The sequence below is a fragment of the Gadus chalcogrammus genome, chromosome 9, assembly GCF_026213295.1.
Source record: "Gadus chalcogrammus isolate NIFS_2021 chromosome 9, NIFS_Gcha_1.0, whole genome shotgun sequence".
Taxonomy (NCBI): Eukaryota; Metazoa; Chordata; class Actinopteri; order Gadiformes; family Gadidae; genus Gadus; species Gadus chalcogrammus.
Window position 1 is genome coordinate 4,581,224 of NC_079420.1, and position 23,870 is coordinate 4,605,093.

A 23,870-nucleotide genomic window follows, 5' to 3' on the forward strand; every position below is an offset into this window, starting at 1 on the left:
TGCTGCGGGGTAGCGCTGGGTGCACGCCGCCCCGGTGACGCCCCGGCCTGTCAGGCGGCTGCTGGCAGAGGGAGCTAACCTGCTTGAAAACAGAAACGTTGGGCTGGTGGAGTGCCGGGTGTAAGGGGGAGGGCGGCGGGGGGACTGCGCGGTGCGGCGCGGAGCCCTGGAGACTCCCGTCATCCATGTGCACGCGGGGAGATAGAGCTTAATCTTGGCACAGACAACCGGCGACGAGAGGGAGCGAGAGAGGGGAGAAGCCAAAGCGTCTCGAACGGCGGCTATGGCACACGGCTCGGAGAGGCGATTTAAGACAATTAGTGGGATGGTTCTCCGTTACCTCGGAGGGGTCGGTGCTCGCTGGCTCTGCGGCCCCTTTGGTAATGTGTTTGTGTTGGTTTTTAGTTGTTATTCCGAGGTTTTGTTACCCTTGAGATGTCTGTTTCCTTTGGCCTCCCCGGTGGTGTCCTTCAACAGCACTAGTCCTTTGCTTTGCTTCTTTCAAAGATGTTTAAGAGTAAGGGGTGGAAAAATCGCCTCGTTTTCTTGTCGTTTAAAGACTGGCCATTTACCCATCAAGTCCCTTTAGCAGACGCTTTTATCCCAGACGCAGCTGCACTGAATTCAGCCACCGGTCATAAGGACCTCCTCGAGGTGAGGCGTCTTGCGTAACGTCCACAGTCCACAGGACACGCTGTAGGAAAGTCTGGTTATTTAATAATACGAAAAGACACCGGGGTTTCGAACCCAGTACCTTTTCAGCTGGCGGTGGAACACCCTAACTAGCCTATATTCCCCCTAGATGCCCCTTCCATCCGTGGTTCTGGCGGAACAGGAACTGCATTCCGTATCTCCCCACCCCTCTTGACTCCCCGGGCTTTGAGCTCCCCTTGTTATTATTTCAGCACAACTCATTCGCCCATCGCCATACTGCCCTCTCAGCATAAATGAGCAACTCTCCATTCTGTACATCGCAGCGCCAGGTGGACCCACGGTGCCGGGCTGTTCCCAGCGGTGCCGTCAACGTGACAAGAGTGGCAGGAATGATTTCACCACGCCGCCTCTGACGGCCTTCAAGTTGGGGAAGCAACGGTTCAATTCCCCGTTCCAGCCAGCCCTGCTTTTTTAGCTAAATAGCCCGCAGCGGCTCAGACTGGCGCGTGACGCATGGAGCTTTCATTGAGACTCATGGCGTGTTGCGTAAGGGGGAGCCTAGCATGTGATGTCCGTTATTGCAGCATGCCCCCCCCCCCCCCCAGGGTGTCACGTCAGGTAGGGCAGAGTGCTCGAGGTGGGCGGCCGGGAGCCTTTAGACGTCAAGGGGGATGCTTCCGTGTTCTGCTGGAAACCGGTTGCATACAGGTTAGTGTGAAGTTAGTGATCTAGAGGGCAGCCCGGTGGCTCACCAGGTAGAGCGCGAACCATATAGGCTCAGTCCACTCCTGAACGCAGTGACCCGGGTTCGACTCCTCCCCATGGTCCTTTGCTGTATGTCCTCCCCTCTTTCTGTCGATCTCACTCTATCATAAAGCATATATAACTTGTAGAGTTAGTGATCTAGGACATTTCCCCCCACATATTCTGATACCTACAATGTCTCATCAGCTAATCATCCGAATTAACAATAAACCCAGCCTTCGGTTGCCCAAATAATCCTTACCTTAACCCAGACAAACAACCCTCGCTTTGAAGAGGTAAATTAGCCTCCCAAGTTTCACAACTGCAGACTGTGGTAGAGAGCAATAAATAAACATTCTGTTAAGAATATCAAGACCAGAGCCTTGATACCGACGAATTCAAATTTAAAAGAGATTATATTTGAAAGTATTTAAAAAATACTAATACTGTCCGAAATCCTGAATGTCTCTAAAGCTAAACCTTAGGTTGCAAATGTCTTTGGCATTTCCAAATGTTGTCATTGGCCACTCGTGGAGAATGACAGAGTCTATTATTATGAGGGGTTATTAAGGAGATAGCCAGGCTCGGGGCTGAAATAGTCATTTCATTTGACTGACTCCCTACAAGAGATGTAGGGAAACATTGGTACATGTATCCTTGGTTTAATTAATGTTAATATATGTAATGTGTTTTAACAGTATATTCCAGCATTATCAATGAAATGTCAAATCACATTGACCATACAGCACACTATACATAAGTGTAGCATCACGTCAAATCATGGTAACACAACACGTTGATCTGTGTTTGAAGTATTGCATTGTTATTTTTTCAAACGGGATGTCCGCTTGCATCACTGAATACAAGAATTGTACCCAAAGAATGTATTTTCGGCAAAGTGTACACAGCTCTGTTTTAATCAAAGCCCAAAACCAGCAACTTAACTCATGTATAATTCATGCACTTACTTAGTCATGGTCACCGCTACTGAAAAAAAAACATCAAACGGAGCACCAGGAGACGCCACGTTTGTTTCTTGTGTTCTTTTCTCCCAACTTGCTTCACTTTCGGCCGAGGTTAACGTTTCTCCACTGTTTACTTGTGATTACAGGTAGGCGTCGGGCGAGGTGGAGAGGGGGAGCAAAGGGGTGGAATGCACGGAGGGCATGTGGCTTGAAGCGAGAAGGTCCCCACCTCTCCACTTCGGCCTCTTCACAGCCAGCCGCTCTGTCCTTGTCGGCGACCAGTGGGACAGCACTTACTGCTTGTGAGTAATACCTGAAGCTGGCGCCGCCCGCCTCAAGAATGATCTATGATCTGCCGCGTTTCCACACTCGAGCGTCCGCCATTCACTACAGAGAAAGGTTTTTTTAAGTTTCTAGCGTGTCTGCTGGGTGAAACATGCATGAAAATCCGGATTGTGGAAGTCACGTTTATACTGTTTTGGGATGGGAATCATACAACCGTACCCTGAAGGGGATAATGCCCTGCTCTGCCACGTACACACGTATCGTCCTACATTATCTGCCTTTACCTGGGGTCGATCTGGAGAAATTCCCAGTTTAGAGTTTGCATTAAAATGTCTTCCAGCAATTTGTTTTGCTCTTAAGGGGAGAAAAAACTGTTGATTGCCGGAGGGATGGGAGTTGTGGGACAACCCTGTCATCTCTCAAGGTAGTGATGCTGCCGTGGGTTAAAAAAACATCCTGTGAATGAATACACAGTTATCGCACCCAGTCTGGTGCTCAGGGCGCCATGATGCCTCTATTGCAGCTATTCCTACTTTTTTAAGTACCTGCGTGGTACAATACGATCATCGCTTTTTTTGAACACTGATCTGAAAAGCGGGAGAGGATTCGACGCAGATACTCTCTCTCTATTGTGCCGCCAAAGAAATAAGCGGTCTTTGGTCTTTTAAAAAATGCGAAACATTGGATCTACCTGCGTGCGAGTGTAGAAAGTCGGCTCTGTCGTGCTCCACTGTGCCCTTGGTGGCTTATCTTTGAATACAATGAAAAGATATTATTTCTATTCATATATGTATATGTATGTATACATATGGAACCTACAAATATTTATTTTAACCTTGGGTTTGCCGCCTCTTCAAAAATGGAAAACAATCACACTCTGCCAGTTTGTGATTTAAGCGAGTACAGCTTCATACACGTTCTTTCTCATTCATGTGAAACTCTGGTTGCATCACAGGTTCAACAAAAAAATCTTCAAAAAGTTGGACCAATGATTTCATTCATCCAGGAATTGGAGCTGATGTTGCAGGCCACAGCATCGTTCAAAGCACACGTATGAAGAAGTACTCTCTCATATTAGAAGATAGCGAAGAGGCCACATCGACGACGCTCCTTTGAGTCCCAGCGAGGGACTATGACTATGTACATTTGATGCGTCTAAGTGCGCCCTAAACCAAAAGTGATTACTGATAACCGAAAGGTACCAGTCAACCCCATGGTTGATTTGAAAAAAGGACAGAGTATCAATACAATTGCATGTGATCTGTGAAACACCCATGACTAATTCCCGCCAGCTTCATCTCTGCCGATCGGTGTTCCCACCCACTTTCTCCCGTGTACTCGTTTGTTCCTTGAGATTACTTTTCCCAGTGGGTTTAGGGCTCCCCCATTGAAACACTGATCCCCTAACAGGTAATTGTTTCATCGCACCTCCTCCAATGTCTTATCGCGCCCATTATCTCAGCGTCTGCAACCCGGTTTCCATTGATCCCTGCTGCAGCGCCATACAGGGGCAGTGTTATACCATCCATACGTGAGGAGGCATATCAATGTTGTAGTTAGGGAAATACCTCAGCAGTGAGCGCCGCATCCAATGGACCATGGCCGTATCGGGTGCCCTGCCACCGGGCCATTAAGAGACGACTGAAAGGGATACTGAGGGAGGGAGGGAGGGAGGGGGGGGAGGAGCGAGAGAGAGAGAGAGAGAGAGAGAGAGAGAGAGAGAGGGAGAGGGAGAGGGAGAGGGAGAGGGGAAGAGGAAGAGGAAGAGAGAGAGAGACAAAAAGTGGGAGGGACAGAGAGGGAGGTAGAGAGGGAGGTAGACAGGGAGGTAGAGAGGGAGGTAGAGAGGGAGGTAGAGAGGGAGGGACAGAGAGAGAAAGAGAGAGAGAGAGGAGTGGTGGCAGAGAGGCGCCCCTGCCACCGCTGCTCTGTCAATTGCCTCTGTGTCAATTGCTTCAAAACGGCCAATTTCCTGTCCAGGATGTGTGTTTTACCATTTTTATCATCCCGCACTGCCGTAGTTATCCGGCGCCGTGCGCGGCGCCATCAGTCATCGCGGGGCGGGCTGAATGGAAAGGCAATGTGCAGTAAAGCTGACGGAGGGCCTCCCGCATGGCTGGAGATGTATGGCGGACGGACGCAGGCGGCCCGGGAGTTTCCTCTTCTTATTCTATTTGCGGCGCGGCCATAAGGCGGTGACGGGAGGGAGAACGGCGGCGCTTATCACTCCTATTGAATTCATCGTCGGTCGCTGCGGCCTCCGTCGGCGGAGGAAGCGGCCGGCAACAAATCTATAGGAGCTTCCGTTGTGTGGAACACAAAGCGCTCAGGGGAGAATAGAGAAAAATCCGATAGGATGGGTGGGTGGGTGGACCGCCTTGCATGCTGGGAAAATGCTAGTGTTGAGGTCGGTGTTTAAGTGTTTAAGGATGTGACTGTTGGCCCGTCTGAAATGCATGGTGATTATCTTGGCCGAGAACACTTCCCCCCCCCCCCCCTGAGTGTGTGTGTGTGTGTGTGTGTGTGTGTGTGTGTGTGTGTGTGTGTGTGTGTGTGTGTGTGTGTGTGTGTGTGTGTGTGTGTGTGTGTGTGTGTGTGTGTGTGTGTGTGTGTGTGTCAAAATGAAGCTCTTTGAAGAATATATCCACCACATCCTTGAAATACCCAAATTCCCCGTATAACAGCTCAGCGTGACATGTGCTTGAGATACACACACAAATGCCATGAGGAACGCCTATGGATCAACGCAGTGAGTCACTGAGCGTTGGGTTCCCTGCTCAGCGCTCGGAGTCATCCACTGACATACCGTTCCCCCTTCCATATTGGATTCATGTCAACCAACACATCGTTCTCAAAGTAATTGTTGTTACTCTACCGGTGTCAAGTTACCTGATGCTGATAACGTCTTCTTATAGTAAGGTGCCGTCGAAATTGGAGTAACCAATTTCTCGTGGGGATACAATTAGGCAAACAAAGTAAGGGGAGGGGGGAGACAACCATAATCTACGGCAGCGCATAATTGCGCAGTATCAAGATCGACCGTGGTAATTGTTGACGGCCAAGTGCAAGCCTGCAACATGTGACAGGTCCTGGGCAGAGTCTTTAAGGGGAACTGTCACCCTGGGCCACATTTCAGATGCAAGAGAGTACTACTTCAAACGCCTATTGGGAAATATTTATGGTCTGCCAACATGAACTCGGTTTTTGTGAAAATGTTAGAGAGTCTGACCTTTGACGTAATTTGGTGATCAACAGTGTCAGCAGTCAAACTTTTCTGCGATAATTCTTGCGGGGCCAGTTTACTTTGAACACCGACATCTTTTCACTAAGCGTGGATGCAGCAGTACACTTCTATAAAAAAATAGCAAAGCATGACAGTGCCGCTTAAACGGTTCCATTTGCAGAGCCTCTTGTCTTCCAATGCTAGCTCACATCCTAGTGCAACATCCCACTCCTAGCCACATTGGCTGCCAGCCCATACAGAAATGTCTCTTCTGGTGTGACGGAAACAGCTATAAAGGTTCGGGTTATGTTTGAACACATATACATGTGATAGTATGTAGAAGCCTAGGACAGATCTCACAAATAGGCTTGAATACATAACTGGCTGAGTTTGTTGCAATAACGAGGAGTTAGAAGGCTTTCAAAATCCGAGATTTAGACACTAAAGCTGTTATCTCCCACCCCAAATATGTCCGTCAAAGTGGGTTGCATCACAATAATTGTCCAAGGATGTGTTCTTGTATATTATTATCCTATTTAGTCACATAGCATAGACTTTTTTCACTGTCATTAACCTGCAGGTAGGTTGTGGACGTTGGGCATTGTATTAACCTGTAGAATAGCTTGTTTCTACAACCTTGATGTGACAGCAGTGCAGTATAGACCAAAAGTTTGTCTCTAAAACTTTGTGCGACTTTACAGGATGACTTTGAGTCTTGTGACCCACTTATGGTCCAATGAGGAATATAATAAGGTAGGATCCACCATTTCCGATGTGCTTTCACTCTCTCTCTCTGTCAATAGCCATAGATTGCAGTTCAAAATAGAGAAATGAAAGTCTGGGTCATAAAAAGACGAAGATCTCTCGCAGCGAAATGTGTGTTGGGGAAAGATTTCCTTTAATCCCAGCTTCATGGCACAACAACAAGAAGCCAAGGTCAGATTTTTCCCAAAGATGGAAGCGAGGGGGTGGGAGTATTCCCCGATGCGGAGCGGGATTTATAAACTAGTGTTTAGAGGTGCAGCAGTGTCCCCCTGCGCCCTTGCAAACACTTGGAGACACAGAGGGGGATCTCTCTCTCCCTCTCTCCCTCCCTCCCTCCCCCTCTCTCGTCTATCTTCTTCTCCCTCCGTCTTTCCCTTCCTCCCTCTCACTCTCTCTCCTAGCTTTCTGGCATGTCTGTCTGAGCTTCTCTCTCTCTCTCTCTCTCTCTCTCTCTCTCTCTCTCTCTCTCTCTCTCTCTCTCTCTCTCTCTCTCTCTCTCCCCCTCTCTCTCTCTCTCTCTCCCCATGTATGTGTGAGCTGCTGGGTGAGAGATTGTCTCTTTTGAATGTTTATCCAAACTTGGTCTTCCCCACGCTGTATAAATGTTGATTGGTGCGGTCTAGGTGTTGTAGTTTTATTGTTTTTATCATAAATAGCATTGAGTGTTGTAGTGTGGTTGGAACAGATGTGTTTGTATGCAGCCAGTGTTGTGCTGGTTGGCTTTATTGGGTTAAAGTTATTTTACCAAACTGATGAGGAAACACTCACTCCTACACTGAGTGTAGGGAACCTACACTCAATCCTCCTTGATGTGACAGACTCTTCCTAGCGGCCAGTTTTGGTAATAACATCCAGTCACCCATTTTGACCATTTGTACTAGTTTCAGCCCTATTGTGCTCCACTAATATGAACATTTGATTTTATAGCATTAAATAATCATTTATGTGATATTGTAACCCCAAAAAGGATAATGCGTAAAACTCATATTAGTCACTCTCGGTTTGAGGCATACAGAAATAAATATATTGAACACATACTTATAAACGTGTCAATCAATATGTTTATGATTTCAATGTTATTGGTTTATTCTACAACTGGACAGACCTCCAAACGAGCGATGTGTCTTTATTAAAAGTCACCGTAAAATCGTTCAACTGAGGCCTTGGTTGTGTTGATTCAGGTTCAGATTACCATCACATGCTGGCTACTTACTCTGACTCATTTGTAAGGCTACGCCCCATCAGATCCCAGCACCATCATCACCACCAGCACTGAGGCAGCTTTAAGCATTATCTCGGGCATGCTGCATTGCTTTGTGTTTATTTATTTATTTGGGCAGGTTTTGCCCGGTGATTTCAGAGCAGCAGTGTGTGAAGGTCATCACATCTCAGATCTCCTGAATCACCACATCTACCAGAGATTACGTCCCCCGTTGGGAGGGCGGCGGGGGGGGGGGGGGGGGGGGGGCCTTGGCCCAAGGTCAAACATAATGTTTCCCTCAGTTGAACCTGTCAAAACATATGATGTGTTTATCAGTCGACACCCCTTGGGATGTGATGTGACTACAGTGGGCACTAGACAGTCTGGCCAGACAGTCAGGATTATAATATGTTGATAATCTCTCATCCATCAAATTTGAACATGTCTGGTATTAATCCCATGTTGACGGCCTTATCGGTGCGTTTTGGTCTGTGTTGCAAACACACGTACACTTGGGATAAGACGGAATGGTTCCAGTCCATGTTGTCCATAATGCTTTATTATTTTGAGCAATGTACGTGGTGTGGAATAATAATAATAATAATAATAATACATTTTATTTATAATGCACTTTATATTCAAGAATCTCAAAGTGCTTCAGAGAAAAAAAATCAAAGCTCAAAGAAAGTTTAGCTAAATGCTCTTTTAAAGAGATGGGTTTTGAGGTTCCGTTTAAAAAGAGCTGTAGTCTGTGGAGCCCTCAGGTGGTCAGGGAGGGCGTTCCATAGTCTAGGGGCAGCAGCAGAAAAGGCCCGATCACCCATGGTGCACAGCTTCGTATGTCAGGTTTGGAGGGTGTGAGTGGATCCTGAACGGAGTGTACGTGAGTTTGTCGGGGGGGTGAGGAGTTCCTGAAGGTAGAGGGGGGCAAGTCCGTGAAGGCACTGGTGGGTGAGGAGGGAGACCTTGTACTCAATTCTGAGTGGGACAGGGAGCCAGTGCAGTGATTTCAGGATGGGGGTGATGTGGTCATGCTTGCGCACCCTCATTCAGGACCCTGGCAGCACTGTAGTAGGAATAGTCTCTCAGTGTCTGCCTCAAAAATTTCGCAACCAGATCCTTTGCTTTTAAAATAGGATCGGTTTATTTCATGTATAGTGAGGTCCAGGGAATTATTTTAAATCCAACTACTCCCTGTGGCTTGTACAAAACAACTAGTGGTACAGCATGTGTGGTAAGCCCACACAAGGCTTTCTATCGACTCAAGGTAATTGAAATTCAGGAGGAATCGACCGAAATGTCAAATTCTATTTTGCCTTTTGCTCGTCTTGTGAACCCTTCAAAACATTGCATTCGTCCTTTTCCGAGCCACGTTGGAACAAATGCTTTAAATCCATGATGCAATTCAGGTTCCATGTACACGTGTGATGTATACCTCGTCTTGTGCTGTTATCTTTTTCATAAATGACTCTTGCGCCCGGCCTAAATCTAAATAGGGTTGGTCTGAAGTAGCCTAATTACCCGTAGGTGTGGTTTGGGCGTAACGTGCAATAAACCAATGAGAGTGCCAGCTCCCATCCCCTTTAAGAGCCATGAGCGCATTTGAATCTGACGAGTTGATATTTTGACAGCGCGTCTGCAGTCCCCGATGAGACGGATGCACATGCATTTCAAACTTCAAATGGCTCAGTTTATGGCCAAATAATATGGCCTAGTTCACACATGGAATAAGGTTTTTTTCTTCCAATCCTAAAAGTTATGGGCATGTACACGATGTCTGTGTCAAGAAAATATGTGTTTGCTGTACGGTGTTTGCAGATGCATTGATTTAAAAGTACAACTTATTACCGTTGTATCAGCTGTTCTTTCCCAAATAATTTACCAAGAATGTGTGGCTAGGTAGATGACAGAAGCAAAGTGTATGCGCGAGGTGCAAAAGCAACATTATGCATGCGCCCTTAAAATAGCATCTGAACAACGCGCCACTGACTTTAAACCAGGTATTTCCTGGTTTGTGGCGCAAATGGTTTCTGAAACTGCAAAGTAGCACCAGGGAACGTTTGCGCCAGAACACGCCCCCCCCTTTCGCCGAACCGCCCCTTGGGGCACAAGATCATTCCCTAATTTACCGACGAGTGGCACAGGAGGGAAAGAACGCTCTGCGCCAGTTGCAAACTAGCATCGACACATGCGCCAGTGAGAAGGTCAATTGCGCCGGATGCAAGATAGGGCCCTATGGCTTTAAAGTGTGTCCAAAATGAACAAACACTACAGCATCCACGGTTATCTTGTGAATATTTATTTTAAATTGTGTTAATTAATTTACAATGTCATTTTTAAGTAAGAAAAAACCTAGTTATTTTGTTTTACCTCACGGTAAGCAGAAATATGGTTGAACAAACCATATTTCCCGACTCTCTCACACATGCAGGCCTGCATGCGCACAAAGACACACATCATAATTAGGATAACAGTAAGATTTTGGTGAATGCCAAAATAGCATGGTAAAATGGGTTCCTCTCCATTGACAGTGTGTGTTTAGCACCGGGTACAATAGACCCCATTTTATTGTAACACAAGGTCAAGACTAAAGGTATAGAAAATGAGAAAAAAATGTAATTGCTTTCTTATCCCCCAGTGATGGAAGACTAAATGGGAAAGCGTTATGGGGAATCATGACAGAAATGCAGCTGATGTCATTTAGATTTTTCACATTTTTATTGACCATCGTATTTTCGATAGATATAATAAATGGGACGGAACAGAAGCTGAAAAAGGAGAGATTGAAAATTATCTGTCACTCATATTTTTTCTCTCTCTCTCTCTCTCTCTCTCTCTCTCTCTCTTTCTCTCTCTCTCTCTCTCTCTCTCTCTCTCTCTCTCTCTCTCTCTCTCTCTCTCTCTCTCTCTCTCTCTCTCTCTCTCTCTCTCTTTATAAAAGGATTATGATAAAAAAAATGGTCCATTCAGGAAATACAACAAAGAGTGAAAAGAAGGACAAAAAATGTCTACTTAGCTAAAGTGACCTAGAGGTTGTCTAAAATGAGCCCAAAAATTACCCTCACGAAGCATGTAAACTTTCGCCTCTTAAAACGACTGAACCGTTTCTGAACTACCGCACAAAAACACGGCAGGAAAAGGGGCTACTGAAGTACACCATGTCAACATTCAACTGAAACTGGCCTAATGGAGGACACCGGTTCTTGCGTCTGTTTTGGCAGCCGTGAGTGACGGGCAATATGAAGAGAAAGAAGGGAGTCTGGATGGGAACACGAGGTACGGCTAATGGCCTCGACCGCTCAATGGTTGAATACCGTGTGAAGAGGACACAAGAACACACAGCCTTCTATCACCTTGTGAAGCGCTGATGTCAGAAATAATTAATCGAAAAAACCACACTCCTTATGTTGAAAGCCTGCTGCGTGAGGGGATACGGTCGGTGTGTGAGATGTTTTTTCTTGCGTGACGGCTTTGCGCTTTGCCTTTCATCCCGGCGTGGCGCTTGTCCGAGTCTCTTCGAGGTTTTGTGTTTGGTTATGTAGAGCGAAAGTGAAAAAAGGACGTATACCCTGATGGGTGATTCTATTTTGAAAAAAGTAACAATGCAGAAAGATGAGAGGAACAAAATCCTTCCCTGGCCATAAGCGTGCGACTGCATACTGCAGACCAATCACCTGAGATATGACCAAATAGCAATAAAGGGAGTGCGTGTGGCGTTCAAGTAAATGGCGTTGAAGGCGGAAGAGTGATTCGCCGTCCCTCTATTCAGAACCCATTTGCAGTTGTTTTTTTGTGTGGAATTTGAAGAATGGTTTCTCAATACCAAGCTGTTCAATGGAGGTGGGTGGGGGGGCTTCAGAAGGTGCAAATCTGCTGTAATGATCTGGAAAGAGGTTTGCGACAGAATATCGAGGGACAATGAATCATTTGCAAAGTGTGCCATCAGCGTGATCCAGGGCCTAATCGCTTCTAATCTCTTTTGTACCCATGATGCCTTGCAGTCCTAAACACCATCGGGGTAACAAGGTGAAACCAATGTTAGGATAAAAAAAGGCTATCACAGGAATCCCATCAGACGCCCGGGGTTTGGGGAGGGGGGAAGGCTTTTGGGGAGGGGGTTTGTCACAAAAGCTGTCGAGCGTTTGTCTCGCAAAACCTCCCGTTTGTCTCGCAAAAGCCCTTTTTTACCGAATTGTTTTCATATGCCTGATGTTAAAGTGCAAATCAGTACCCAATGAAGAGGACGCTGAATGTCATGTCAAGGTCCAGGTTGGGACGACTATAGATGTCTGTATTTATGAAAAAGAGGAATGCCGAGAAATTAATTGAGCAGAAAGCTCTCTGTGCTGTAGGTAAAGAGCAGACCGATTTAAAATGGAAAAAGCAGATCGGTGTGCTGCTGCAGTCTCGTAAAATGTGAGCAGGTGCACAGTGTCGAGTGTGTGATTTCACTCTCTCCGGCACACGATTGTTCAGCACAACGAGGATGAAGATGCAACGTCAATAATACCCTTTCTGAGCCATGTGAAGCCTCTCATTCATCCATAAATACCTAGTGTTTATGTACAGAACTTAGTTTTTTTGCGATTCTAGCTCTACTCGTGAAGAGCAGTAATTATACCAGTGGTCATTTTCGTATGCTTTTTTTTTTTTCCTGAGACTCAATTACTGCAACACACTGTTTTGGCACAGTACCCAATATGTTTGTTTAGCCGAATAACAACCCACTTCAACAATGACAAAAAAACATGGATAGATGAGGGCTTCACTTTTGTCCGCTCTGCGGATTCGGAGATGGTCGTCTGTGCTTCCCAGTTGAGTGCGACATGACAAGTGTAGGATGGATTGCTCATTTATCTATTAATACTTTGAGAGGTAGGAATCCAAGGCTGCATTTTATTTCTGTATTGGGCTTCCTCCTCGTTGCCATTCGTATGTGTGCGTCAATCATGGTAAATTTCACAGCAGGGATATCTTTAATACTGAAATGAATCACTATTTGTGGTGACTTTCAGTGATCAACTACATCCGGGGGTATTGTGACCACCTCCTGGTCTAATCGTCCTAAAAGAGGCAGGGATCTGTGATTAAAGTAAGCGTAATTGGCAAACAGAAACTCGGCCAGAAGTAGTAAAGTATTAAAAGGGACTGTAAACTCTGTAGACTGTAAACTCGACCAGCAACCCGTTTATCTTTTGCAGAATATCACTGTAACAAAACAGGAAACCAGGGGTACCTCCGACCCTTACGGTTTTGGGTTCCTGGCCCTGCCTCAGTGCCGTCCCCCCTCTCCAAGATTATCTGATGCAACATAGTAGCACTGCTGGACCCAGATTACTATTGCTGTAACAAGTAACTCGTCACACCCCAGTCATTTCGATTTTCCTTTTGACATCTGCCACACGACGCTCACACATGTGACATCACACGCGGTCCCCGTGTGTAAACAGCTTGCCCTATGAGTCCCTTAGAAGCCCTTTAAATACATCCGCTTCCCCGGGGTCTTGGCTTGTCTCCAACTGTGAGTGGCAAGTGTTTATTGGCTTTGGTATCAGTAGGACACTAATGGGGGTCTGGTCTGACTACAGTTCAGCGATACCATTTTAAGTCGCTGGCAGTGCCCTGTTCTCTGTTTGACATCCACACAGGCCCCCCCCCCCGCCACCCTTGGTGCATGTGAAACTCTTTGTTTTCCACAATGTGGGGACGTGCATGATAGGAGACGGTTTGAGGCCTCAGAGGTGTAGGTTCTTCCTGAGTTGTTTTTGGAAAATATGAGCTTGCTGTTGCCACTCGCCAACCAAACTTTGGCAGTGCGAGCATTGTCTTTGTTCATGTCAATTCTGGAATGTTCTCTGCATCAGTTTAAATGCCAAGTTAAGGTTCAGGGTAAGGAAATCAAGGTTATTTCGAGTAATTTAGCAGTCACATTTTGAATAATTTAGGACTTATGTAGATAGTGTGCGGATATTGGGGAGACAAACACCCTATCTTCTACGACATGGTTTTAAATCATATCGATAATCAAGGTATCAAGACATTAATCAAGATGTTGGGTTAGGCAATTTGGAGAAACCTGTAGGCTAGATGGAAAGAAATGACTCCCTCCAAAGCCACTTCCCCATAACATGTGACTAGCTTGCTAGCTTCAGCGATGTAGGTCTGCCTGGCCTTGTGGAGGACTCTGGTCATGTGCAATAAGTGCACTGGTGAGTGCTGAGTATGTGTAGGAAGCTAGACAGGTAGGTAGACCAACAGGTAAACCATCCAATCATTTAATTCAGCCCTGATGATATGATTGGATGACTTGCAGCTGGCCCACAACAGCCACAGATGGATCTGGATTTTTGCCCTTTTTTAAGAGCATTTGATTTATTAGTTAAGAACGTTTTTAACAAATGTGAAAAAGAAATCTAAAATAAATTGCCTACCCTAGCTTTTTCAAGTTATTAACGATAGTTAATCAAGTGTATAAAGGTTAGTTCATGGAAAGTTAATCAACTGAATCAAGGTATGTAAATGATGGTTAGTTTGTGACTCAAGGTTAGTTAAAGGGCGTGGTATTGTAAATGTTGTGCATTGGCGTTATTATTGATAGCCAACTGTAATGAGTCAGCAGTATGGTCACGGTGATCTGTGAGAACAGGTGAACTCTCTTCATCACCCACCTGCACAAGAGTGGAAAATATATACGTGATGGCACAGATCTTTGGTTATCTCATATCTCATTCAAGTGCAACTTAATAGTACTTAGAACCTCTGGTCATTATCGTCACACTGCTGTCATTTGGCAGCGAAGATTAAATTCATGTACTATCAATATTCCCATGAACACTCAAGCATTTTCATGAAGCAACCTTCAAACACAAAGACCATTCTGATTGCTTTCCAAGGACAAACATTAAAAGGCAATGATTTCAAAGAGAAATGTAAAATCCCATATCGTAAAATCTCAGGATCTATGAAGATTTTGGAGGGTTAGTGTGAGGGTTTATTGTGTGTAGGGGCTGAAGGATTCTCTCCACCTCCTCAGAGATAGAGGGTAATATCTAACCAGAGAGGGTCACGATTTGAGACCATAATTTCGTTTTTTACATGGTGACTTTGGTTAATTAACCAGTCTCTCTCTCAACTCCACCGCAGCAACACCATTGTAGCTTGTTTCCTGTGATTTTCAGGTACTTTATGTTTAGTTGTCAATAAACAAAACGAAGAACTTAAAACCTTTGTGTTGTGTCCCTTATTGTGTTCGGCATTCGAGCCAGCCGTAACCATTTTGTGCCAGGGATTGTGAAACGACTATATAGACCAGATTCCCCCTCTTGGCATTAACCTTAACTCCCCATCCCCTCATCCTCATCCCCCTTAATGCGAGGAAGGACCTGGGAGCAAGTCCCCTGCTAATCTTTACAGCCTTTGCTGGCCTTTGGAACGAGCCAGTTGTTCGTAGGTTTTGTGTTATTTAATATTTGAGAAGGTCCTTTCGCTGCCTGGGTTATTACTAAATAATAATAATTCAACTCAGAGAACAGAAGTGCCTGTATGCCACGGCTGTATTCTTGTAGGAAATGCCATGCGCTTAATGTCAGCGCTGGCAAGCGTGGCGTACTTAGGGAGAGCTAGATAACTGTACCGCTGTAGCTGCACAGAAAGGCTTTTAATCGTACACGTTCTTCCGATGTGTCTCGTGATGGCTTTGTTAACATATAAAAGTTGAGAGAGCAACTGCGGATTCCTTTACCAATGTCTGCATACGTGTATAGAGAAGTGGGAGCAGTGATTGGGCTTTTATATGTGTTTTTTTATGTGAGTTTTTATTGACGGTCAATGTGATAGTACTTGTCTTAGCAGTATGAAATCACTTAATCCCTATGATCTGTTTCTGAATTGCTGGAAGTGTTATTTAATGACTCACTCTTCCCCGTGCAAATTAGCAAACAGTTGAAGTGAACTTGAATTTAACTATTCAAAGTAAATAATTAAGTAAGTTATCACAAACAATTTTGAAAACGTATTTTCCAATACACAATAGTATATAGTAATACAGTATAGAATGGTATAGAATATCCTGGTCTGGAGTTTTGTATTGTCGCGTTGTCTAGTGTCGTATGCATAGAACAAGGTTCAGCTTTTTACAAATCATTCAGACCAATAGTTATATATAGATATTATTTTTTCATTAGGGTGAATTCAACTTGTTATTTAGTAATGTTAGCACATCCCACTGTGCATTTGCCTGCATGCCTTTGACCAAACTCTACATTTTTTTTTAATTTTAAGCCAAATTAACCAAATTGGAGGTTGTTTCAGTATAATAGCATAGCATTTAGCGTCATACCAATGTATTAGCAAAAAGGGAGCTTTTCAATGGATTTCCCTCCGTTTTGCTCCATGTCATTTGTTTGACTTCAGCGTAAGATAAGCCTGCCCCATTGGTGGGTGCTTTTCTGCTGCTGTTGGGTTTATTTAACTGTTATTTATCTATTGCCCCCTTATGTAATGTGTTGCTGGAGGGCAGGCAATGGCTCACAGGGCATGCAATATACTTGGAGTACAACATTGCTCCACTGCAGATTCCCATGTGTGGCTAATGTGGCTATTAAACGTCACTAGCACGCATTGCCAGGGAGAAGTTCTCTTGTCTCCGAGTCGGAGGGTGCATTAGGATGAGTCAATTAAACGGCGAGAAAATGAGGACATTGGAAATGGAGATTGGGATTGTGGAGTGTGTGCTGGGGAATGAGGCAAAGCTCCTCCTTTTGTTCTCAGACGTGCTGTGAACAATGCTGTTTAGTTCAGCTCCCGCTAATTACTGAAATTGGACACAAAAGACATTTCCCCTTGGACACAGGAGCCTTCGTCGGTTGTTTTGAATAGGTGACACCTATTTTGCCATCTTGTTTTCCGTTTTTGTTTTTCGTCTAAACTTTGAGTTGCAGTTTCTATGCACACACACACTCACACTCACACAATACGCACGCACACACACACACACACACCATGAAAGGGCTGCTCACTATCATAGAGTGCGCTACAAAGAAGAATGACCCCATCCAGTGAAGCGAGCAAAACCATTCAATGGGAAAATTATTTACCAAGTATTTTTTATAAGCCAATGCTATGCTGGGCAGTTGCATGTCAATGACGTACTTCCATGAAAGCCGTTTCAAGCCCGTGCCCGCACTGCGATGGCTATATTCCACAGACTCGCTGAAATATCTGTGAATTGCGCATACAGCCACCAGGCTAAACGGCTTCAAGAGGTTAACTCTTTTTATTTCCCGGAACGAAAAGAAAACAGTCCACCGACAATCTCAACACGAAATTGATATTTTCACAGAGATCCAGTTTCCACACTCTGGCCTCGCCTCAAAAAAAAAAAAAGTGATACCATTATGAGGATAATGGAATGCGTTGCATCAGTTTTCCAGGCCCATTAGGATGTGAAAGCCGCCGCCGGACCTGAGAGGGCTCAGCGTTAGCCGAGAAGGAACCGCAGCGTGGCCAGGCCCTGGGCGGCTTTCCCCCTATCAACCGGTTTGCATCTGTTGGCCCTCTCGGTTGTGTTGCGTTGGGCCGTTGTTGGGCCGGTGCGGAGCGCACAGGTGGAGGAGGATTCAGAGAGGATACCTCAGAGCTAAGTGCTGTTGACACGACCGCGGCTTCAGACACCGCGGCAGCTAACGATAGCAAGGGTGCTTGCGCGTTACGATATATTTGCATTTTTTCCTCTGAAGCATGCGGTAGCATTCGTAGTAGTACTACTAGGGCACTAGACCAGGGGGATTCCTCTCGTTTGTTGTTGTGCAGCTGGCGTGACGATGTACTGACGTGTGACTCACCACGTTACCGCCAAAGTGATCTTCAACACTTTTCCCAATTTTTGGCCAAATTTGCAGAAGAGTTGAGCTTCAATCGTTTTTTGTTAATACTGACTGTAATTTTGCCATGCAGTATGCAATCGACCGCCTGTGAAGCATTTTGGGATGTTTATTATTGGAAGTGTTGGCTTTTTGTACATTTTTACGTGAGCATTGATTATTATGATTGAATTATGGAAGATTTGAGCTAAATGGAATAAAGCATAACTGATACTATTACTAGGGCGCCTATGGGCAGGATTCAAAAATGAAATGCAATGTACCTGAAGCTAACAGTGTACCTGATATATTCTATGCTATATTGTATAATGTAATTGTTGGTGATCATGCCTTTATAAAGGTTCAAATGTATTCACTCAATAATTCAAGAGTGCTGTTCTAAATACATTATGGCCTTCATACATTGTGATAACCTGGTTGTAGAAAGGAATTGCCAGCACAGGAGTTAATTTACCCCAAATGGTTTCCGCTTAAATGTTCCAGCGAAATGTTTCATGCGATGTGTACCATTATATTCCAGCCTATTTAAGGCTGCTAACATTCTCCAAGCCCATAGCAGTGTACACTTAATTCTCGCTGGAATTGAGAAGGCATGTTGAGAAAAGCGACGAGGTCACCACTTGAACTAACATAATAAACAGGACTCGGGCCGGCTTGTTGGTTTATGGAGGGTGGCTGGTTCCCAGGGGCCCAAAGAACAACCACTTAACTTTTGTTTGTCTCGTTACATTCCACATATTGCTTTCATTCTATTTCATCATCTTTAATTTATATATGTTTGGGGGGTGTTAGTGTTTCATATGTCGCAGCCCTGTTTGTGTGGGCTGCACTTGAATGGCGCATGGAACACTTTAATGGCTGTTTTGTTTTTTTTAACATAAAAAAATTGCTTTAATGCAACGATGAAGGATGTGAAGGTCCGGGCTAACACAAAGGTCATGTGGTGCTATCAGCTTGGTTTGGTATGAAACGCCTTGGCTGTCTGCCCAGCTTTAGACACAAACAAACTGCCTCTGCACAAATACTGCCACTAAGTCATTGGAATAGATTAAAAGTTTGTCCATGTTAGGGTTAGCTATTCAGTGCGTTTAGAAGATATTTTAAAAGTGTTCGAGTGAATTATTATAAAGGTCATAAGGGTTTACACATGTTGCTCAAGGATGCCAACATCGGTTGGACTGCGGACACAGGGGATCGAACGCGGAACCTTCCGGCTGGGAACCGAGCAACCGAACCCCCCTAACGCTATGCTGCCCTTTAGTAACACTCTGCATACCTACCGTGTGATTCATACGATGTGCAGAGTATTCAGTTCAGGAAAAACAAATAATGCATGCCATGGATCATCCGGATGCTGGCGATGTTGCGAGGAGCAGTGATGCGTTTGTATGTCCCGTCCCCCCTCCCCTGGTGCAGCACTAATGCGAGGCGAATGACAAAAGCTCTCTGCGTCCTGGTGACAGTTTGTCATGTTGCAATGCGCCGTCTGATGTGACTCGAGCCTAAGCAGGCTGACGTTGGGCTAAGACAGTGCACTCTCTTGGCAGTACATAACACCTGACCGTAGATATGTATTCATAGTCGCATGTGTTTACGCTTGGGTCGACATACAGTCTGAAGAAGCATCACCTACACTCGTCATCGGTTCCCAATCACTGCGTTGCCGGTGACGACGTTGGACTGATCGGTGACAGGGTGATGTCATGTGCCAGGTGGACTCCAAACGAGCATGTGTCTGAAGTCACAGTAGCTTGTGTTGGATGAAAGTGTTGCCTTAATGACTTCCCAGCACAGAGTGAAATTCGTAATCATGAGTGTAAACACCGTCATGATTCTTTTTTTGGAAAGGATGAAACCTGAATGTGGTAATTCAGCACACTTGAAAAAGAAAGAATTGGCACTTCAGCATCGTTAAAGACATCCCGCTCACAACAAAGAAGTGTGTGCGTGTGTGTGTGTCTTTACCGACCATGTGTGTGTCAATTTCTGTGCAATGTGGGGACTTCAACCCCTTTTAGATTAGGCCGATATGAATATTGTAAGAATGAATAAATCCGGAAACAATATTGTCTGAGTGGTTCGTTGTCAGCAAAGTATTGCGGCCTTCAGATTAGGGAAACCAATAAACTAAAAGGGGGGTATTGTTTCAGGCTATGCCAATTCTCATACCAGGGAATCATCATTTACGGAGAGAACTGGATCATATCTTCCATGTTCCTGCACATATCTCTTCATACCTCTTCGAACATACAAAAATCCACACGTTTTTTACAATAATCTTTGTCAGTATTTTTTATATGATAGTATATGAATTCATTATTATTTGTTGTTGTTCATTCACCAATCTAAGGGGCAACAATCCACTGGTATTTTTCCTGCAACTTTCCAGGCCATTTTGTCCTGGAGAGGAAAGCGTACACTGGCCTTCATTCTAACATGGCTGGACACCTTAACATTGAAATGTTCCATGTGAAAAAGATGTTAGCTGTCATACCTTTTTCAATGTTTCTTATATATATATATATATGATTTATAAATATATCATGGTTATATATATGACCATCGCGCTGCCTCACTGCTGGTACCAGTTCTGCCCCTAAGCCTTCACATGTCTCCATCCCCTGCAGTAACACCAGGGCTTTGAGGATCTGGATCCTGTCCCAGATCGATGTGTCGTATCTGCAGTGTTTGTAGCGTACTCTCGGCACTAGCTGGTCCTTGTTCTTTGAGTCGTGTTATTATGAGACTGAATCATTCATGCTCCTTTGCAGTTACAATATGTGCTGATTTGTTGAGGAATAATTTAAAGGTAATAACTTGCAACTTGAATGCTACTGTTGCCGTTCAACTTGAAATTATAGTGTTAGAAACTTACACAACTTCTTTGTGTATCCTAGGAGTCAAGTAGTGCGAGTTCTGGCATTCAGAGATGTAGCGTTTTGTTCAAGAGTGGAAGTGACTTTGCCGAGACATTGAGAGCGATAAGAGTCTCACTGTTATTAGTTTAATAGTCTGCCCAAAGCATTGTGCGAGTAGCGCTGGGATTACGTTTTATTCACTGCCTTTTTTTCACTGCTCCTCTTACACAGTTCAAAGGCAAAGGCTGACAAACAGACAAAGAGCAGTCACCATCAGCTCTCCCTTATTGTGTAAGAAATAACCAGAAAAGAGAGTCTACTCCATTGCTTTAACTATTGAAACGGACAAGAGCACAATAGACATCATTTCTTTTAACCAAATTATTCAAATGATATCTCATTCCACCTCTATTGAATGAGAAGTAATCATTTATTGTTTTCAACAATAGAATGTAAATACATGAATACATACATTGTACCCGCTCGTACGTATTTGCCAGCCTTAGCATTGTGACAAGGAAGGATGATGTCTAAAATATGACAAGAAATCAGCATCGGATTAATAATGCACGGGAAATGCTTCTTGCAACAATCGGAAACGAACGACGCACCACGGTGAAACTCCTTATGTGCTTGAGTGCGTGACTGTGCATATCAAGACCAAAATGAGAGGAAGTGGGACAGACAAGACGCCCCCCCCCCCCCCCCCCCCCCCTCCCTGCCTCCTCCTCCCTTCCACCCCCTCTCTGCGTCTCAGTGTATTCTCCAGATACTGTTTGCTTGTAAAAGCATGAGGATGCAGAAAAGACCTCATGAATTTCAATGCCATTGACGTACCTTGAGTTGCAAGGTCACAGCAGACGTCAGTGGACCGTTGTTTATTTGGGTTGGGTCCTGGGAGACGGTCACCGGGTAGACGGGAGACGGCGGGAGACGACCCTGGCAACCGCCGCCTGGACGCTGAATTTAAAACAAAGGATGAGGGAAGATAATGAGGAAGACACACGGTTCTCAAAGTCCATTACATGCATGATGCCCTCTCCCCAGGGCCAACCCTATGCCAAGAATAATAACTAAAATACTAATAGTAATACAATCACATCGATATAGAGGGTGCCCTAGTTGATGGATACATTAGTTCTGTAATCTCATGTGCAGTGAACCTTAAGACGCCTTACGGCTATTAGTCTTGGAAACCCTTGTGGTTAGCATCCCCAAAAAAAGTACTAGTCCCTCTTGAATATTTATGAATTCTTCGTGTTTCTGAGTCAACGCTGTATGCCCAAATACTACTTTGATAGCTTTGAAACACAACCGCCAGCCCTGGATATTTTGGTGGAACGCCACGGAACTAAGAGACTCAATATTAGCACATCACTATTAAAATACAACCTTGGCGAATACAAAAAGCAGGCAAGCAACACCCCTATGTAACAGGCCTCATAAAGCGGTGAGGTGTTAGGCCCACTGTCTGTAGGGGTCCTTGAGCAAGATGCCCTAACTTGCTCCTTAATGACGTTTGACTACAAATAAAATTAAAGCGTTGAGGGAGGAACTAAAGTTGACCCAAATACTTGGCTACCCCTGGCTGAGATCTTCCGTCTGGCTCTTTGGAGAACGGTCTGCCCCAGCGTTGATTGTGTGTGAGGAAGAAATGCTGGTTCTGGACAAAAATAAAGAAGGGAACTGACAATCGCTCTGTCGATATCCCTGTGTTCAGCGTGGGTTTTTCAACTCTTGTGTTGTGTGTGGGGTGGTTAAGGCCCCCAGACCCCCGCTGTGGCAGGGGGCTGTTCGGCGGGGTCATGGGCAGAGGGGAGCTCTCCCGTCTGCAGTTCTGAAACACAAAATAGAAAAAGGCGCCATTGTTCTCAGGCGGCCTTCTCTGACTCAACATGCGTGTTTTGTTTTCACACGAAGACCTTTTGTAGACCGCTTAAGTGAACCGCCGAAGGAAACACAGGGTTGAACGCTTTCGACATGAATTCGGCGACTCAATGGGAGCCGACGTCCTCGTTCGGAGACGGCTGTCTTTGTTCAGACGACTCGAAACCGTGTGTCAATAGCGTCAAGGAGAATCCATCTTTTAGCACTTCCAGTCACCATGTCCCGGTTGCTGTGGGAACCACTCCTCAGTCCACCTGTGTGCTGTAGGCGGTGTGGATGCATGCGTGTCTGTATGTCATTGGAGGGCCAGCAATATGAATACTTTCTTCAGGTTTTTGGAGGCAGCCAGCTGAACTGAGCTAGGCCGAACTGGACATCGACCGAGTGTATTTTTGGGTGTTCCCTGTTTGAAAAGGTGCTCATCAACGATGCAGAAAACATTGTCGATGGTTATCTTCGTGTTAAGCAAGGATAAACGAGCTGGCCCGAACAGCTGCGTGTTCAATCCCCCAATAATTCTTCTCAGACACTATCTGGGTGTACAGTTTCTGAATACAAGATAAGACTATCTCTGTGATGCAGCCTGGCATTCTTCAACATTATGTTAAACGGAAAATAATGATAAAAAAAAGTACATCATTGGAAATATGTCAAAATATATTTTCAATCGTTTTTTGACTTGAATGAGCCAAGGCAATTATGCAGAAATAACCGGGGACAACACAATCAAACGCTAGGAGGAATGCAACATGATATTCTATGGGGACTGGTTCTGTCAAAACAATGACTCAGCACTTTAAACACACGGAAAGGCTTTTGGGGACGAATCCAGACTGCACCAGGACTTACAGTTTGAGTGTCTGTTTAGCAAGTGACAAGCAAATGTCCTTCAGCTTTTGAGCCCTGGCAGTAGTTCTCCGGCAATATGCCATGCTTAATCTGAGTCACACAATCCCACTTCTGGCTTTTTCCAGAACCATTTAGGTTGGATATACATACCTGCCTCGTGAAATGTTTTCAATCAGGGGACTTAAGCCAAGTGCTGAAGTAATTGGGTTATTCTTGGAAAGAAAAATAGCCACACAAAAGTTTTATCTTAAGTTGTCCACCAAACTGTGGATTCAAGTTATGGTAACATTTTAGGATTTTGTGGGAAAGATGAAGAATTTTATAACAACTATGTTGCAGTGAATGCTATTTTTCAGAGCAACCCAAAGGTTTTTTAATATAACGATTTATACCCATTGCTACAGAATATTGACTTTCTTCATGATCCACAGAAATGAATCAAGGTAATTCAAGTTAATTCTGTTAATGGGATGCTATGTGATGTCTTTAACTCACTTTTTTTCCAGTCTCTTTTGCTTTGCTTGAAAGGATCAGTTATTACCAGTTATCCAAGTAGCT

General features: G+C 44.8%; 1 protein-coding gene across 1 annotated transcript in view; it reads left to right on the plus strand.

Annotated features, from left to right (window-relative positions):
* The first annotated feature begins 2,539 nt into the window (after positions 1-2,539).
* Positions 2,540-23,870, plus strand: part of lingo1a (leucine rich repeat and Ig domain containing 1a) — a 52,532-nt gene continuing 31,201 nt past the window's right edge. The window contains exon 1 of the mRNA XM_056598361.1: positions 2,540-2,665. The gene's annotated coding sequence lies outside the window, so the exon portion shown is untranslated. The remainder of the gene's footprint in view (positions 2,666-23,870) is intronic.